Genomic DNA, 11,675 nt, shown 5'->3' with positions numbered 1-11,675 from the left:
CTCAGCCTCCCGAAGTTCTTTACGTATGTTGGATATTAGACCTTTGTCAGATGCATAGTTTGCAAAAATTAAGAAAATCAGTGTTATTTTAAAGGTCCTCATGTACTGTGCCTTGAGAGTGATTTCCCCACTTGTGCTGCTCCCTTCTGTGGCTTATTGCTATAGGAGAGTTTATTCACAAGCAAGAACTGACTTCTCAAAAAAAGTAAAATGATGCTGGATCTCTCTGGCAGTAAATTAAAATTCCTAGCATCGTGGACAATTTGCAAGAAACAAAAGTGTCATTTGGGATTCAGACTGGCTCTCCTTGCTCCTCAGCTTGCTGTGGGAGAGGCCACAGGAACAGCCCACCTCTCCTTCCCGCTCAGAAAACCCCTCTGAACAGGAAGAAGATTAGCCAGGGGAGTCTAACCACATTGGACTTCTGGATCAGAGGCAGGTAAGAGAGATGAATGTGCATTTCCACCCTAGGATCACAGGAAGAAATGAATAGCAAGTCAGCAAGCAGGGGGTGGCAAAAGTTGGGTAGAGAGTACCAACGTCTGAGGGATCCCAGGAGAGAAGTTGTAAGTCAGGAGTGAAGTCACTGCACAGATGCCACCAGACTTAAAGCAGCACCAAGCAAGATGCAGCGCCTGAACTTCCAAAGCAAATCAACTACTCCCTGCCCCTGTTCCTTCCCTGCGGCTTCAGACACCCAGATTGGCCATCACACCTGGAGTAAAGGAGCTCTTGTTGACCAAAGATGACACATGTAAAAGAGAAAGATTTGCAATGAGTAGTCACTGGGAGAAGGAAAAAGAGCAATGTCTCAGGAAGTATAGGCCCAGGAAGGCACCCTGACCCTCAGCAAAGACCAGGAAATACTAGATCCTCACGCAAGATCATCATACCCGCCTTACCTCCTCAGCCTCCCTTCAAATGTGTGTTTCCCCAGCTGTGCATCTACAAACAAGGCAGGTCAAGGTCATAGGAACAGGCCCCAGAAGCGGAGCTCTGGGCAGCATGTCCCAGGATCAGGCCTTTGTCTCTAAGAACTCGGGGGATCAAGGTCTCCAAAGGTATCTCCTTATGAACCACCTCACGGCCCCTATGACCTCCTTGTTCTCGGAGTGTAGACAGAAGGGCTGAACACAGGGGTGACAACTATGTAGAAGAGAGTAAGGCTCTGGTCCGTGTCCTAAAAGAAGCTGACCTGAGGCCTCACATAGGCAATCGTTTCAGTCCCAAAAAAAGAGTCTGACCACAAACGGGGGGTGGGGGACAGGTAGAGCAGGTAGAGAACACTTTGGGAAGACCCCTGGGATGTTGCAACCCCAAAGATGGTGGCAAGAATACTGGCCAGGCGTGGTGGCTCATACCTGTAATCCAAACACTTTGGGAGGCCGAGATGGGTAGATCATTTGAGGTCAGAAGTTCAAGACCAGCCTGGCCAACATAGGGAAACCCCGTCTCTCCTAAAAATATAAAAATTAGCCGGGCGTGCTGGCGGGTGCCTGTAACTCCAGCTACTCGGGAGGCCGAGGCAGGAGAATCACTTGAACCCAAGAGGTGGAGGTTGCAGTAAGCCGAGATCGTGCCACTGCACTCCAGCCTGGGCAACAAGAGTGAAACTCCATCTTAAATAAATAAATAAAGAAATAATACAAGCATAAGAGGCCACGATCCGTGAGAAGGGGCCAGCATAGAGGCCGTCTGACGGTTGAGATTCCCCACCTCAGCCCAGAAGTCTCAGCACAGGCCGGAAATCCAGCGGGAAGTAGCGGGTGGTGCTGGCGCCGCAGCAGGGCGAGATGAGGGTGAAGCGCGCGCGGAAGACTAGGGCTCCTCAGGTAGTAGAACGCAGCGCCAGCAGATGGCGTCACAGCGGCGGAGGCCATGGCCGTGCGCAAGCGCATTCGGCAATGCCAGGGAGGGCGAAGAAACCCAGCAGCGGGAAGCCGCCAACCGGTGGGCTAGTGAGGCGGGGAGGGGAATCGGCCTGCATCCGAGGCTGCGCCGCCGCTGTGGCGTGGGAGCTTCCCTAGGGAGAAGTGGCGCAGGAGGAAGTGCGTGGCCCAGCGCAGGCAGAGGCTGCCAGGGCGAGGACGACGATCAGGGAGTTGCCCAGCAGAGTCACCAGGTGTTTGCGGAGCACTGCCCAAAATAGAAGGCCCCAGACGCAACCAAAACCTGAGAGCACCAACAAAACAAGTTCAGTCATGCTGTGCCATTGCCACCGCCATGTCCCCAAGGCCAGACTGGAGTACGGGGCCAGAAGAGGGCTAGTGCTGCCCCAGGAAGCATCCAGGAAAAGACAAAGGCCGCAGCAGGAAAGCTGTGGGAGAGGCCACAGGAACAGCCCCGCTCTCCTTCCTGCCCAGAAAACCCCTCTGAACAGGAAGAGGATTAGCCAGGCGAGTTGAGGGAAAATGGCAGGACCTTCCTCAAGGCTGGGGACTTAACGGACACCAGGGTGGTTCCACTCACCCGAGTTCTGGGCTCTAGGAGTAAAGAGCTGGGACCGGCGGGACAGCTGCCTTTGAGAAAGTGGTTGAGAATATGGCCAGAAAAGTGGGTGAGCAGACAGAATAAAGCTGACAAGAGACCAGAAGAAAAATGGATCCACCATGAGGTGGAGAGTGAGTGGGAGTGAGAGCAAGAATGAAAGAGAAGACAGGATCAAAGACCACGGATAAAGGCCCCGTGGGGCTTTACCTTCAGATGGGGCCCCTCCTGGGCAGCCCTCACAGCAGCTCAATCTCCCCAAGAGCCTGGTTCCCAGAGCAGAGAGTGGGGAGGGAAAGTAGGCAGGGCAAGATGAAGAAGGGGGAATAAAGGTTTGCCCAGGGACTAGGGAAAAGGAAGTGACTTTGTCCTGCCTCATCACCGTGCCTAAGCTCCTAGGTCCAGAGTCTCCATCCCAAGGACAGTGGAGAGAACACATGAGGAGGGGGCTAGGATTTATTTGGGGTCCATCAGCAAGGCCTGAATGAAGCTGGGCTCAGAAACCAAGTGTTTCAATGCCTTGGCCAATTTCTATCTGCTAAACTGCCCAGCCCATTGCCCAAAGGGCTGCCTTCTGCCATGTGGCCCATGCATAGAATTATTCCCTAGCTTAGCTGCCTTCTTCTTTTATATATATATATATATATATATATATATATATTTTTTTTTTTTGTATTTTTAGTAGAGACGGGGTTTCACCATGTTGGTCAGGCTGGTCTCGAACTCCCAACCTCATGATCTGCCCACCTCGGCCTCCCAAAGTGCTGGGATTACAGGCGTGAGCCACCACGCCCAGCCTATATATATATAATTTTTTTTATAGACTCTCTGACACCCAGGTTGGAGTGCAGTAACACAAACACAGCTCACTGCAACCTGAAACTCCTGGGCTTAAGCGATCCTCCCCCTTCAGCCTCCCAAGCAGCTGACACTACAGCATGCACCACCACATCTGGCTAATTCTGGAAAGTACTTTTTAAAAATCCTTTTGTAAAACAGTGCTAATCTTCAAAGAAAACCACTGAATGAGAAACAGGCCTGACTTGTGGGAGAACTTCACAACCCAGCCGAGGGGTTCAGCCCACTCCCTAGCTGCTGGAAAAGACTTCAACATTCTCTGTCCTTTAGAAATAGGAAACATTCTCTTAGATCTGAGTTGGGGCAAATGACATCTACTGCAGCAGTGGATGACAGAGGTGACACAAAAGAAAGTATTTCTCAAGCGCTAATGGCTCAATGAATAAAAAATTGTAGGTCCTTAGTATGTGATACGGTTTGGCTGTGTCCCCACCCAAATCTCATCTTGAACTGTGGGTCCCATAGTCTCCACATGTGGTGGGAGGGACCCAGTGGGAAGTAATTGAATCATGGAGGTGGTTTCCCCCATGCTGTTTTCATGATAGTAAGTTCTCACGAGATCTGATGGTTTTATAAGGGGCTTCCCGATTCACTCGATTCTCATTCTTCTCTCTCCTGCCACCATGTGAAGAAGGATGTGTTTGCTTCCCCTTCTGCCATGATTGTAAGTTTCCCGAGGCCTCCCCAGCCGTGCTGAACTGTGAGTCAAACCTCTTTCCTTTATAAATTACCCAGTCTTGGATATGTCTTTATTAGCAGCATGAGAACAGACTAATACAGTAAATTGGTACCACACAGAGTTGAGCACTGCTGTAAAGATACCCAAAAATGTGGAAGCAATTTTGGAACTGGGTAACAGGCAGAGGTCGGAGCAGTTTGGAGGGCTCAGAAGAAGAATGGAAAATGTGGGAAAGTTTGGAACTTCCTAGAGACTTGCCGAATGGCTTTGACCAAAATGCTGATAGTGATATGAACAATTAAGTCCAGGCTGAGGTGGTCTCAGATGGTGATATGGTTTTTTTTCCTGGACCAAACTGAGGATCAGGCTTCTATTTCTCATGGCCCAATAATGAGATGCAGAGGAACTGGGGAGGAAGAGAGTTTTTATTTCTGCAGCCAGCTACAGGGAGAAGGCTTGGAAATTATCCCCAGACCAACTCAAAATTACAAAGTTTTCCAGAGCTTACATGCCTTCTAAGCTGTATGTCTACATATAAGTATATATTTATCTAAACACATAAGTGATTAACTTCTTTTAATCTGTAACTAAGATCTGAGTCCTGAAGACCTTCCTCTGGAGCCTCAGTAAATTTACTTAATCTAAATGGGTCCAGGTGCGGGGGTGATTACCCTTATCTTGTCTCCCACTAAATCATGGAGGTTTGGGGAGTTCCTTCAGACTCCCAATAAACTTGTTTGTGGAGGCCTGAAGAGTTTCTTCAGACCCACAATAAAACTTGTTTAATCCTAAATGGGTCCTGTTAAGAATTCCTCTGTTATTTTGTCATGCATTAGGTCCCAAGAAAGGCGTAGGCAAAACTCTTGATGGGCTATTGTTACATCCCAGCCTTTATATAAGGGCACTAGCTTTTAATATTTAACTTAACCACTCAGTCAGTACTGAAACAGTTGTTATGGAGGCCTGCATTAGTGAGACCTGGCCTGCCACAGTTTGGCTGTGTCCCCCCCCAAATCTCATTTTGAATTGTAGTTCCCATAATCCCCACATGTTGTGGGAGGGACCTGGTGGGAAGTAATTGAATCACGGGGGCAGTTACCCCCATGCTGCTGTTCTCATGATAGTGAGTTCTCACAAGATGTGATGGTTTTATAAGTGGCTCTTCCCCCTTTTGCTCATCACTTTTCCTTTCTGCCATCGTGTGAAGAAGGACACATTTGCTTCCCCTTCCACCATGGTTATAAGTTTCCTGAGGCCTCCCCAGCCACGTGGAACTGTGAGTCAATTAAACCTCTTTCCTTTATAAATTACCCAGTCTTAGTCCTTTATAGCAGCATGAGAACGGACTAATACAGATGGAGATAAGGAACTTTTTGGGAACCCAGAGGGCACTCTTGTTTTGCAAAGAGACTGGTGGCATTTTGCTGTGGAACTTTGAACTAGAGAGAGATGATTTAGGGTACCTGGCAGAAAAAATCTCTTAATGCAGCAAAGCATTCAAGAGGTGACACGGCATAAAAGTTTGGAAAATGTGCAGCCTAACAGTACAGTAGAAAAGAAAACCCCATTTTCTGGGTAGAAGTTCAAGCCAGCTGCAGAAATTTGCATAAGTAATGGGGAATCAAATACTAATCGCTAAGACAGTGGGGAAAATACCTCCAGGGCATGTCAGAGATTTTCACAGCAGCCCCTCCCATCACAGGGCCCCAGGCCTAGGAGGAAAAAAATGGTTTCTTGGGTTGGATCCAGGGCCCCCTGGCTATGTGCAGCCTCAGGACTTGCTGCCCTGTGTCCCAGCTGCTCCAGCCATGGCTGGGGCCAAGGGACAGCTCAGGCCATGGCTTCAGAGGGTGCAAGCCCCAAGCCTTGGCAGCTTCTACTTGGTGTTGAGCCTGCGGGTGCACAGAAGTCAAGAACTGAGGTTTGGGAGCCTCCACCTAGATTTCAGAGGATGTATGGAAGTGCCTGGATGCCCAGGCAGAAGTTCACTGCAGGGGCAGAGCTCTCATGGAGAATCTCTGCTATAAGTGCAGAAGAGAAATGTGGGGTTGGAGCCCACACACAGATTCTCCACTGGAGCACTGTCTAGTGGAGCTGTGAGAAAAAGACCACCGTCCTCCAGACACCAAGTTGGTAGACCCACTGACAGCTTTTCCACTCTTGCACCTGGAAAAGCTACAGACACTCAACACCAGCCATTAAAGCAGCAGGGAGGGGGGCTGTACCCTGCAAAGCCATGGGGATGGAGCTGCCCAAGGCCATGGGAGCCCACCTCTTGCATCAGTGTGACCTGGATGTGAGACATAAAGTCAAAGGAGATCATTTTGGATATTTAAGGCTTAGTGACTGCCCTATTGGATTTCAGACTTGCGTGGGTCCTGTAGCCCCTTTGTTTTGCCCAATTTCTCCCATTTGGGATGGGTGTGTTTACTCAATGCCTGTACCCCCATTTATCTAGGAAGTAACTAACTTGCTTTTGATATTACAGGCTCATAGGCAGAAAGGACTTGCCTTGTCTCAAATAAGACTTTGGACTTGGACTTTTGGGTTAATGCTGAAATGAGCCAAGATTTTTGGGGGGCTGTTGGAAAGGCATGATTGTGTTTTGGAATGTGAGGACACGAGATTTGGGAGGGGCCGGGGTGAAACAATATGGTTTGGCCGTGTCCCCACCCAAATCTCATCTTGAATTGTCATTCACATAATCACCACGTGTGGTGGGAGGGACCCGATGGGAGGTAATTGAATCATGGGGGCAGTTTCCCCCATGCTATTCTCATGATAATGAGTAAGTTCTCACAAGATCTGGTGGTTTTATAAGGGGATTCCCCCTTTACTCAGCACTCATTCTCTCTCCTGCCACCCTGTGAAGAGGTATCTTCCACCCACCATGATTGTAAGTTTCCTGAGACCTCTCCAGCCATGCTGAACTGTGAGTGAATTAAACCTCTTTCCTTTATAAATTACCCAGTCTCAGGTATGTCTTTATTTTCAGTGTGAGAACACAGTAATACATTATGTATGTCACTTAACCAAGAAAGAAGTTTTCTTCATTGTCACAGATTTATATCCTCAAAGTGTTCTTTGGAGATACTTCTAATACAAGGCAGTCTCTTGTTTGTTTGGGTTATTTTTCTTTTTTAGGTTGAAAAGTGTGTTAAAAACTCCAAAAAATATGTAAATATGTAATATATAAATAAAATATGTAAAAATATGTAAATTAAAAAAGTGTAGATAGCTTGCCCTCAAGGAGGGAAGACATAACCCCCTACTCCTTAAGTGTGGGCTACAGATAGTGACTTTCTAGACAGGAGAGGAAAAGAACAACTTTACCATACAGCAACCTGACAAACACACCACCTCAGGCAGGTGACTGTGGTCAACATTGACAGTGACAGCCCCTTATAAAACCACCAGATCGAGCTAGGCGTGGTGGCTCATGTCTGTAATCCCAGCACTTTGGGAGGCTGAGGCAGGCGGATCACGAGGTCAGGAGATCCAGACCATCCTAACATGGTGAAACCTCGTCTCTACTAAAAATACAAAAAATTAGCCAGGCGTGGTGGCGGGTGCCTGTAGTCCCAGCTACTTGGGAGGCTGAGGCAGAAGAATGGCATGAACCCAGGAGGCGGAGCTTGCAGTGAGCCGAGATGACCCCACTGCACTCCAGCCTGGGCAACAGAGAGAGACTCTGTCTCAAAAAAACAAAAAACAAAAAAAAATAAAAATAAAAAAATAAAAAAAATTTAAAAACCACCAGATCTTGTGAGAACTTACTATCATGAGAATAGCATGGGGGAAACCGCCCCCATGATTCAATTATCTCCCACGGGGTCCCTCCCACCACACGTGGTGATTATGAGAACTACAATTCAAGATGAGATTTGGGTGGGGACACAGCCAAATCATATCACTCCACCCCAGCCCCTCCCAAATCTCATGTACTCACATTTCCTCTATGGCCTTCCTCCCAAAATCCACAACCCCAGACTAATCATGATAAAAACATCAGATAAAGTGGAATAACAGGTCCAGGCGTGGTGGCTCACACCTGTAATCCCAGCATTTTGGCCAAGGTTGGTGGATCACAAGGTCAGGAGATCGAGACCATCCTGGCTAACACGGCGAAACCCCGTCTCTACTAAAAATACAAAAAAATTAGCTGGGTGTGGTGGCAGGTACCTGTAGTCCCAGCTACTCGGGAGGCTGAGGCAGGAGAATGGTGTGAACCCAGGAGGCGGAGTTTGCAGTGAGCCAAGATTGCACCACTGCACTCCAGCCTGGGTGACAGAGTGAGACTCCATCTCAAAAAAAAAAAGAAAAGAAAATTTCAATAATAAGGCATCCTAAAAACACCTAACTACTCTACTCCTTGAAATTGTCAAGATAATCAAAAACAAGGAAAGTCTGAGAAATTAGGGAGACATGACAACTGGATGTAATATGTTATCCTGGACTGAGTCCTGAAACAAAAAAAAAAGACATTAAGTGAAAACTAAGAAAATCTGACTAAAGTACAGACTTGAATTAATAATAATGTATCAATATTGGTTCATTAATTGTGACAAATGTACCTACTAATTTAAGACAATAATAAAGGAAACTGAGTGTGGAGTATGTGGGAATCGTATGTACTATCTTAGCAATTTTTCTGTAAATTCAAAACTATTCTAAAACTAAATGTTATTCTTTAAAAGTTTTTTGACATAGAAGTTTATAATATATTGCTAAATGATTTAAAAAAGGTTAAAAACATTAAATTTTCAATAAAATTGTATTCAGATCAATACATGACAGAGAGATACATACACATCTGGATAAAATATGTATCTAGTTGTATAAAATATATGTATTCAGATCAATAGATGATAGATAGATAGACACATACATACCAAAGTATTAACAGTGATAAGCTCTAAGTGGATTTGGGTGTTCGTTATGTTGTTTTGGTTTTATATTTTTATATTTGAGATCCACTAATCATACAATAGGAAAAAATAGTGTATAAAACATTTAAACAAAATGATGGAATGTTTTAATTTATTTTGTTTTTTTAAGAAGGGATATATATATATTATATATATATAATATATATATATATATATTTTTTTTTTTTTTAAGTGGGCTCTGGGAACAGGGTTAGTCCATTAGGGCCTTCAGTGTCCTGGTGGTGATTTTGTCCTTCTCAATGATGTGGACAATGACTCCCATGCCTGACACGGCATCCCGGTCCACAGCATTCAGCATGGCTTGGAAGATGGTTTCAAACAGCTGTTCTGGATCCATGTTGGACTCCCAGAGGGACTCGCACATTTCATACATTTGTTCTGCACAGGTGCCACTGACCATAAAGTCTTCAGTCACCATGGGGCAGCCAATGAGCTCTAGAGAGCAAATAAAGGGCTTAAAGGTCTTCAGGTCCAACCCAGCAATGACTGGCTCAGTATAGTAGGGGCCAAACGTTTCTCAGACAAGAGGCCTTGACCACCATGCTCATAGGGTATAAGATTTGACTGCCGACCTTCCTTCAACTCACACAGGTTCAGCCGAAACTTGAGGCACTGGACAACTGTCTGGATGTCAGTGACGAGCCGGGCCAGATGGATATACAGCCGGTCACCCATGGGAAAGATCTGGAAGTCTGTGGTAACCATTTGGGCCTGGATCCCGAAGCGCCCGTCTGCAGCTATAGCCAAACAGCTCTTCTCCTTCATGGCCATGATGGCCTCTCGGTTATGGGGCATAATAGACATGATTGTGGTATACTAGGAACCCTCCATCACCAGCGCAATTCCAGTAAACTGGGTCTAGACTTCCCTTATTTTGACATTTTTAACGCCTAATTTATTTTTAACCAATTGTGCCTACTTTATGCCTTTAGAAATGTTTTATCAATCGTTTTATTTTGTAGTCCGGGTGTGATGGCTCATGCCTGTAATCCCAGCACTTTGAGAGGCCTAGGTGGGAGGACGGCTTGAGCACAGGAGTTCAAAACCAGCCTGAGCGCCGGGCTCGGTGGCTCACGCCTGTAATCCCAGCACTTTGGGAGGCTGAGGCAGGCGGATCACGAGGTCAGGAGATCGAGACCATCTTGGCTAACACGGTGAAACCCCGTCTCTACTAAATATACAAAAAAAAAAAATTAGCCTGGCGTGGTGGCAGGCGCCTGTAGTCCCAGCTCCTCGGGAGGCTAAGGCAGGAGAATGGTGTGAACCTGGGAGGTGGAGCTTGCAGTGAGCCGAGATCGCGCCACTGCACTCCAGCCTGGGCAACAGAGACCCTCTCTGCTCCAAAAAAAAAAAAAAAAAAAGCCTGAGCGACCGACATAGGGAACCCCGGCCCCCACCTGCCACCGTCTCTACAAAAAAATACAAAAATTAGCTGGGTCGAGTGGTGGCACCTGTGGTCCCAGCTACTCGGGAGGCTGAGGTGAGAGAATCGTTTGAAGCCAGGAGGTGGATGTTGCAGTGAGCTGAGATCGCGCCACTGCACTCCAGCCCATGCGACAGAGCCAGACACTGCCTCAAAAAAAAAATAAAAAAAATAAAAAATAAAGGAATTTGATAAATAGTGAATGTTTCCAAATTGTCAATGCCTTTTTTTTTTTTTTTTTTTTTTTGACAAAATCTCACTCTGTCTCCAGGCTGGAGTGCAGTGGCGTGATCTCCGCTCACTGCAGCTCCACCTCCCGAATTCAAGCAATTCTCCTGCCTCAGCCTCCTGAGTAGCTGGGACTACAGGCGCGCGTCACCATGCCCAGCTAATTTTTGTTATTTTAGTAGAGACAGGGTTTCACCATGTTGGCCAGGATGGTCTCAGACTCCTGACCTCGTGATCCGCCCGCCTTGGCCTCCCAAAGTGTTGGGATTACAGGCGTGAGCCGCAGCGCCCGGCCGTCAGTGCACATTTTTTAAATGCATGCGTGGTAGAAAGGCTACAAGCAGAACACGGAGTGCTAAGTACTTACATTGTTTCCAGCTTTATGATGTTCAAAATTTCTGAAATTTCTGGTTAAGGTGAGTCAAAAATAAAAATAAGAAGGAGTAGCGTCTGAAAATGGGCCAAAAATTGAAGTTTTGTTTGCTTTTTCCAAAAATCTGCTGTTCTGGAGCCGGTTCAAATGGGGTCATATCGCCCCCGTGTGGTAAATCTCTGAACAGCCATGTTCAACAAGGCGTCCCCCCTCCCTGAGCTGCCTGGGAGACGGTAAAGGGGGTCTTGAACATCTTCTACTGGTCCAAACCCCTCATTCTGCAGAGGAGGACGATGAAGTCGAGAAGAACTCATTTAGTTTACCCAAGATCAATTAGTGAATTAATGACTGAGCTAAGACCAGTAATAATGTATATCATGTATAGGACACGGCACTGTTACATAAACCACCACCTGATACAAAGTTTAAATAATCCCACTCTACTGATGAGGAAACTGGGGTGAGAGAAATAAAGTTCCTTTTTCGAGGTCACACAGCCCTACAGCAACAGAGCCAGACCCAAACTTAGTCTATCTGCCCCCTAAGCCAGTGGAACTAGACACTATAAACCCAGCCTCCAAACACAGTGCCCACCCCACCTGTCTCTGTAACGTGTCTGCATCTGGATCACAGAAAGAAGATGCCTTGGAGACATGTGCTCTTATTCCATCATGTGGC

General features: G+C 46.7%; 1 pseudogene; it reads right to left on the bottom strand.

The window, feature by feature from the left end:
- Positions 1 to 9,150: 9,150 nt before the first annotated feature.
- LOC116480192 (proteasome subunit beta type-3-like) lies at positions 9,151 to 9,777 on the bottom strand (annotated as a pseudogene).
- Between the last annotated feature and the right edge of the window lie 1,898 nt (positions 9,778 to 11,675).

Source organism: Hylobates moloch, unplaced genomic scaffold, assembly GCF_009828535.3.
Source record: "Hylobates moloch isolate HMO894 unplaced genomic scaffold, HMol_V3 SCAFFOLD_13, whole genome shotgun sequence".
Lineage (NCBI taxonomy): Eukaryota > Metazoa > Chordata > Mammalia > Primates > Hylobatidae > Hylobates > Hylobates moloch.
Note: the sequence above shows the minus strand (reverse complement) of the source record. Positions and strands in the feature narration are given on the sequence as shown.